Source organism: Bacillus rossius, chromosome 3 (genome assembly GCF_032445375.1).
Source record: "Bacillus rossius redtenbacheri isolate Brsri chromosome 3, Brsri_v3, whole genome shotgun sequence".
NCBI lineage: Eukaryota > Metazoa > Arthropoda > Insecta > Phasmatodea > Bacillidae > Bacillus > Bacillus rossius.
Window position 1 is genome coordinate 64688345 of NC_086332.1, and position 7850 is coordinate 64696194.

At 35.6% G+C, this 7850-nt stretch overlaps 1 protein-coding gene across 1 annotated transcript in view; it reads right to left on the bottom strand.

Moving 5' to 3' along the window:
* Positions 1-7341, bottom strand: part of LOC134530812 (transient receptor potential cation channel protein painless-like) — a 68903-nt gene extending 61562 nt beyond the window's left edge. The window contains exon 1 of the mRNA XM_063366037.1: positions 7316-7341. The gene's annotated coding sequence lies outside the window, so the exon portion shown is untranslated. The remainder of the gene's footprint in view (positions 1-7315) is intronic.
* Between the last annotated feature and the right edge of the window lie 509 nt (positions 7342-7850).

Consider the following 7850-nt stretch of genomic DNA (forward strand, 5'->3'; position numbering starts at 1 on the left):
GCGAATTTATCATAGCTAAAAAATTGTTTCTCACATGAATATTATTATTTTTTTGTTTACATTTTTTGCACAGACTTTTTTGAGTCACTGGTTATTAAGATTTGGGACCACTGTGCAGCGGGTGGGGTTCCTCGGAGTACTCATGTTCCTCCCACCTGTGCATTCCGTCGATGATCCATTCTATTCTCAGCCCCTTCTATGTCTCTGGCGACCCCGATGTTCTAGTTAAATCATTACCGTTTCATCGTGAGGTTTAAATCGCGGTGGAAGTTCCTGTGAGACGGTAGACTTCAATGCAGTATTACCATGGGTGGATCCACACAGCAGGTTTGGGGGAAAACACTGAGTTAGAAAGATGGTTGATGATTAATACGTTTATTAAACTTTGCAAACCAATGTCTCTCATTTTCATCAAAACGAAAAAGATAATTATTTATAACTTTATAAAAAAAGTATTTTATGTTATTTCGATTTTAAATATCATTTTCAAAACCTTATTTTTCCCGGGCCATATACATATTCGTGAACTAAGGCATAAATGAATTGAAAAAAAAATTGATTCCTCATAAGTAATGGTGACTGTATCCTGTGCTGCTTGCAACGGAAGGAACATTTCAGTGACACTAGCGTCTATTAATGCTGCAGTGACAGCAGTGGCGTAGCCAGGATTTGTGTATGAGGGGTGTTAAGAACAAATCCCCCCCCCCCCCCCGTATTAAAGCGGGGGGTCCGGGGGTCCTCCCCCAGGAAAATTTGGATTTTAAGGTGTAAAATAGTGCTATTTTCCAGTTTTCGGTACTTAAATTTAAATATTGTAATGGTAAATTTTTTATTTATTTTAATATGAAATTTGTTTGAGTGATGAATAAGAAATTAATTAAATATTTGGTGCTAAGGGGGGGGGGGGGGGGTTGAACCCCTAGGCCCTGGCTACGCCCCTGAGTGACAGACCTACCTACATATATGAGGAATGCAGTTAACACACCTTGATTCAATATGCTTATATATTTAATTAAATATAGGCCTAATTGACAATGTTTGCAATAATAAAACTAGAATGCAAACAAAAAGTTGTAAATTTAAATTTAAAAAAAAGTTTTATGTTAAGGGGAAGGTAGATATTTCTCCACCTCCCTTGGATCCGGCCCTGACAACTCCCGGATTCCGTCGCTGCTGAGACCGCGCCGGGCTGTCGGCGGATGAGGGGGTTTGTCTCCCGACCCGGCCCACCCCCGCCCCCGGCGAGCCGCGCGCTCCGCCCGAGGCGAATGCACAAGTGTCGTCACGCTGCACGCTCGTCGCCGCATCGCGTCACTTGTGGTGTGCCGGGCGCGCCCTGGGCTGACTGCTTCACCGCGTCACGCGTTCTTACGGCAGCAGTGCCTCTACCGTGAATGTATCCCAGCAACGCGAACACTCGGAGTCGTCCCTTCCACCAGCCGCTTGAACGTATTCTGGCTCACATCCATTACGGATGACTAGATCGACACGAGAAGATTCATTTCTAATCATACAGGGAGCAAAGTATAAAATAAAATAAAATAAAAACAACGTGCGCGAGTCTTTTAGTACTCGCCAGAGACGTGTAACATCCAACCTCGGAAACGAGCAAATTCATGTGTTCTCATTTACCAAAAATACACCTATAATACGAAAATTGGACAAAAAAAATTATCGTAAAATTCTTTAAAATAATGCCAAACAGTGTTTGCAACTACATTTCTTGATGCGAATCACACGTAGTTTCCGCACCCGCCTCTAAAATTCGCTGCCGGAGCAGCTACGTCGACTATTGAATCATTCGATTCGCAGAGCGAAATTTTAAACTGTAATAATGAAACGGCTCCGATAAAAAGCAAACAATTATAAACCCCCGCATTGGACACCTGATTTTTGACAAGTAGTTTTATTAAACTACTGTACATGCTAAAATTCTTTAAACATTGAATAGCTACTATAGAGTTATCTTTTGTATTTGTGAATTTTGGTTGGTGCCATCCGCCACAGATTCCAGTACCGTGGTTGTTACATATTCACGTTCCTTGACTTCCGCCGCATTCACAAGATCACTCCCGCCAAAAGCTGTATGCCGAGAGCTCAGATGTTAACACAAATAAAAAATAATAATAATAAAAACAGCATGGCGTGCGAGACAGGGGATTTAAGAGAGTAGCTGAATCAGCGATGACTTGGTGGATCGGCCGGCGGACAGTGTTTTACGGCTTCACGTGCGCTGCATTCCGCCGACGCGAGCGGCTTCTGTAATCACGCGCCGGGGCCTCAAAGCGCCCGCGCCTCCGCCGACTGCGCGCGACAGGAGGCGAGGTCAGAGTCGCGTCCGGTTCCTTCCTGATACGCAATTTTAAAAAACAAACACAAGCGAGCGCACAGCAGGCCAAGCAAAACGACTGTGCACACGACCTGTGCGAAATCGGTCCACAATTGAAATCTTACTGTTAATCAGCAAATGTAATTTCGCAATGTAGCCGACATCTGTTTGTAGTGTTAGTAAATAACTATATCAACTCCCACGACACCTGACCAGAAATTTGTGAACACAGTTTTCCAACATATAAATTAATTTAGGTTTCGTAACATTCATTATATCCACGAAACATTTATTTTTAAAATTTAGAATAGTTGTCAGTGACTTTTTATAAGTAGTAATAGCAATAATTCATTTTCAAAGATGGAATCACACGCACCCGGACATTTTAATAAATCAAAAATTTCTTGCCCCAATATTATTGCTAATCATAAGCAACTATCCAGTCCAGCCAAAATTGCATCATGCTCTACGAACACTGGCTGTTTAATCATGGTAACATAAATAAAAATATATTCATTTTCCTTCTATGCACTATTATGAATCAGTAAGTTGGAAAACATGGCGGTAAAATCTTGTGCACAAGACCTACTGTTACTGTTACGGTTATTTTTTCAATTGTGCACCCAGCTTTAGGCAGGATTTTTTAACTGCGCAAGGAATGCAACGACGCAATAACGAAACACGCAATCAATGGAAGAAAACCACCGTCGTTTATAAGCACGCATGTCGCAAGACGTCACCAACCAGAAAACTTGAAATCGTTAAACAGTTGAAAAATATTCCCCCCCCCCCCCGGGATTCTTTTGTTCATTCATGTCTGTAATAAAAACATATGAAATTGTCATTGATATTATTTAAAACAGTTATGTTCTTCACGGTGTGAAAGTTAATAAAATGAAAACTTAATGTTGATTAAAAAAAAAAAACACCGAGGCCTTCTATGCACATAACATCTGAGTCTTTAAAAGTTTTCGGAACACGTCACTTCCAATATGGCCGTCGAAAACGCAAGCCAAAACATAAAACTATTTGGATGTTGAACATTACTTGCGTTGCGTTATTGCTCCTTGTGTAGTTTTTAAACCCGTACTCTAAAACGTATTTGCTGAGCTTTTTGCGTCTTGCGTTTCTCACGTAATTTATAATCCCGGCATTAGGTCCTAATACAATATGCTTTGTTACATCCTCGTGGTATATATCATAATTGTATGCATGGAGTTAGGAATCGTGAGGAGACGGATGCACTGCCGAAGAGTACTCAGAATTTCAATCCCTTCAGAAAAAAAGGTGGGGGTAAGGAAGGGGAGATGGAAAAGGAAATCTACTTTTCCCCGCTGTTTTCTTTCAAATTATTTCCTTTTATTGGTTGGAATCCTTATTTTTTTTTTAAGGATTTCGTGGGGAAGATGAATATATATTTTTTTTCACCCCATATCTTCCCCTGGGTACGCCCTTGGCCAGGGACGGCTTCAGGAAGACTTTCGGGACGGGCAATCATACAAAGAAAGGATGCAGTTGCGAATAATGACATAACATGAGAGATTTATCTTGTATTGTTTACGAATTCATGCTTTAAAAAACTGAATTTAATAGATTCATATATAGCCTCGGAATGGGTTATCCCTCCTGCCCCCTTTCTGGAGCCACGCCTTCCCTTGGCTGACGTAGTTGGTCACTTTTTACCTCACCATCGCCATATTGAAACACCCACCCAAAAAGAAACGCGAATAATGCTTGATCACGCCTAATAATTATTATTTACATCGTTGCACAGCCACTTACATTTAATGCAGTCCTTTAAAACTGTTTACAGAACGTAAATGTTACACTTCAACCAATGTTTTGGGTGTTCCTAAAAAAATGCGCAGACCATCAGTTGGACAAAAGTGCATTCTCGCAGTATCCATGTAATAATGCGCGCATGGTCATTTTCTACCTGTATGGTTCACACGTTATTAAGGTTATGTTAAATCATCGCAAAACGTGTAAGCATAGAGGAATACTGATATAAAGTTGATCCCTGGTAGTAATAACTTAGAATTATTGTAGTAATAAAATTACGAAATAACATAAAATGGAAACAAGCGCACGTTTCATTGAAAATTTAATCAATTTTACGCTACTTACTCTATGGATAATAATTATATATATATAAACACATGGAGGCAGGAAGTAAGGGATTTGGTGTGTAAATATTTGCCATGTTAATACTTGAAGTCAAAATGAGAACGACTCCTCACCCCTCTCCTTTTTTTCATAACTGCATAGCAAATCAATGTATGGTTATAATGAAGTTTAACGCAATTATTTGCAGATGTGTTATAAATATATTTGTTTAGCAATATTCACTATATTATGATGGCATCATTACGATTCTTCCTAGACAGTTGCCTTTAAACTATCCAACAAATTTATAGCTAATTAGGCTTTATACAGCTACGAGTTGTTTTGCTATCCAATTGCTAACCAGTTGACTTAAACTTCAGGACAGACACCCACTCAAAATACCTCCATGTCTAAATGATCTCTGAAGTCCGTTATAATAATACTATAGAACACAATATAGTTCAATAGTACTTGGTTGTATTACAATAACATTATTGGAGTTTAGAAAGGCTAATATAATTTAACTGAAAAAAAAAGAGCATAAACTGCACGACATTGCCCTTCAGTAGCTTTTACTATCATGTGTGCCTTATCTTTTAGAATGGGTTTTAATGTGCTTTAAAATGTTTAGATAAAGTTTCGTCTAAATAGCAGCAGTAACACTTGAATTATTGGGTAACAACTTACTTTGCAGACAGACAATCCACCACCTTACCAAATACAATATTTAACTATATTTAATATCAATAATTAAACTACTAGGAAATTATTTTGGGAAAATCGGAAAATACAAACATATGAATCTATGTATGAATTTGAAATTAGGTAATTTATAATACTATATTTGATATTAAGATGATATTTTATTCCAACGGTAATTTTTTTTTTCGAATACACACAAATATAAATGTTTCTAAATAAATATAATTAATAATTCCATTAATTATTTCCACCAAGTTAATAGTTAAATTTGCCTAGTAGGTAATTTGAGCACTTTTCCCTACCTTTACTGAGTCTTTCTACGGAAAAAAAAAATGTATTATTTCAATTTTAAATAAGAATAAAATAATTAACCAGTTGCCAAATTTTTATAGTATGATATATTGTGTGCATTCCTATCTTGTATTTACTATTAATAAACATGAGATATAAAAGAAAAAGATATCCGTATTGTCTTACATAAGACTTTTATAATAAAAGTTAAAATAATACAACTTCTGAATTTTTTAGGTACAAAAATGAATCCTCCCCGAAACTATGTTATGTTTGTGCCATTGGTTGTAAGTTGGTTATTATATTTGCAGAAAGACCTTGAATTATAACACACACACACACACAGATAGTTATGTGTGTGTATATATATATACACACATAACTATGTGTGTGCGTGTGAAAGTATGTATCTACATGTAGATTCCAACAGTGTCGACTCTACGAACATGCCCTGTTAGAGTTGTGTAATCCCATTTGGAAAAAAAATAATGGATGAACACATTTATTTTGCGTAAGTTTCTAGGGTAAGCTGGTTGAGTGGCGAAAATGTTAAATATGGAAACATGTAGATTAAATTTCTTCCAAAAAACATTGACTTGTGTAAATTTGAAGGCAGTTTTTTTTTTCAGAGTAAATACTCAGTAGCTATAAAATTACAATACAGTATCGGTGCCACTTAACACAACAGAAAATTTCTTGTTTTTATTATAATATTAGAAATCCATTTGGTTAAACAACAAAACATATTATTCTGATTTGCATGCTTGATTGGTATGATGCTGGAACAAATAATAGGACCGATGGTTATTTTAAATAATTTTATAATCAAATTAAGATAAATATTTATGAGGATTTTAAGAATATAAATCAAGGCATTAATGTACACCTACACCTGCTTATGATAAGATGGAAAAACAACATATTCTGTTAACAAAAACGAGAGCAAGAAATAAAAATTCCGTAATTCCTATTGTTACTGTGGGAAAACCCTGCAACATAGGCAACACAGCTCCAGAAAGTAATACTTACCGATGAGTATTCAGAAGTTCTTACAAACTTAAGTGAATTTCAATAAAAGTAAATTTTCATTTAGGTTGGTTTAACATTAGTTTCCACTCAGAAAAGTCACTCTTCATTCTAGTTTGAATAATTTCACGCAGTACCTACCTACTTCCGCGGTTGATTGCTAAACAATTATTTCCTATGGCCTATGACATACCAGTAGTCTACAAGCATATGGACGGCCGCCATTTAAAGCAGATTATTGATTTTCACGTTTATAAGATTTCGATGATAAAAGTAAAAATAATTTCATAACTTAAAAATAAACACATCCCAATCCTATTTACGTTTTAGATTTCAGGTTTTAAAATTTTTGAAGTGAAAGTACGATTTAGCTGATGTACCGAAATGAAATAAATATGTAAGTAAAATTTTAAAATTACCTATAATATAACATTTAAAAACGTAAAATATCATAAAATAATTATAATATGTACCAATTGATGAATTCATCACTACTTTCGACAACGGAGATAAAGTTATAGTCAATCTTAGAAACGCGTAGTTAAAAAGTAATCCATAATAGCGAAACTAAATTTACACTTATGTTATAGAAAACCGATTATAAAGGGGAGAAAAACTATTTAGTGTACATTTTCTAATATGATTAAGTAAGTTGTCGGCATATTATAAAATTTAAATAAAATCACAGTAAAAATTTTCTCTTTAAACTTATCTCGCCATAAACTGTTTAACTTACCTGAGGAATCTAATTCCTGGTCGGAAAAGAAAGATTTCACTTAAATATTACATTAAAAAAAAAACTAACCGATGCGCGTAATAACACGAACGAGGAAATACTTTGACAACACTTTAAATACCTACTTTGCGTCTGCTTCGCGGACTACGACAACAATGCCTTTGGCTTTGAATTTGATTCTGCAGACGTGTAGTTACAGAAACTCCCGCCGGGAATAGAAAGCAGCACCACTTTAGAAAGTATTTTGTGCAATGTTTCGAAACACATATAAATGTAGTAATGTAATTATAGAAAGCTCTATAAATAACTCTAGAAAAATATTTAATGTATATTATAAATAGTTATGTAGCACTAGTAAAAATATTTTTTACAAATCAAATGAAGTGTGAGTAATGATTATTGAAGCTTAATACAATTGACTATAAATATATATGCACGCGATATATTGGACGATTCTTTCCTTTGCGTGGATGCAAAATTTGTATTTACTAAACAGTGTGTTACTGAATTTTGGATGTTTAAAGAAATATTGGGGAAAAAAATAGCATAGAATTGCAGATTTTATAATATTAAACATGGGTAGCTAGAGTTCGTGATTTTAAATACAAGATTTATACTTAGCATTTTGCTCATATAAAGTACCTACTGCAACCTATTAAT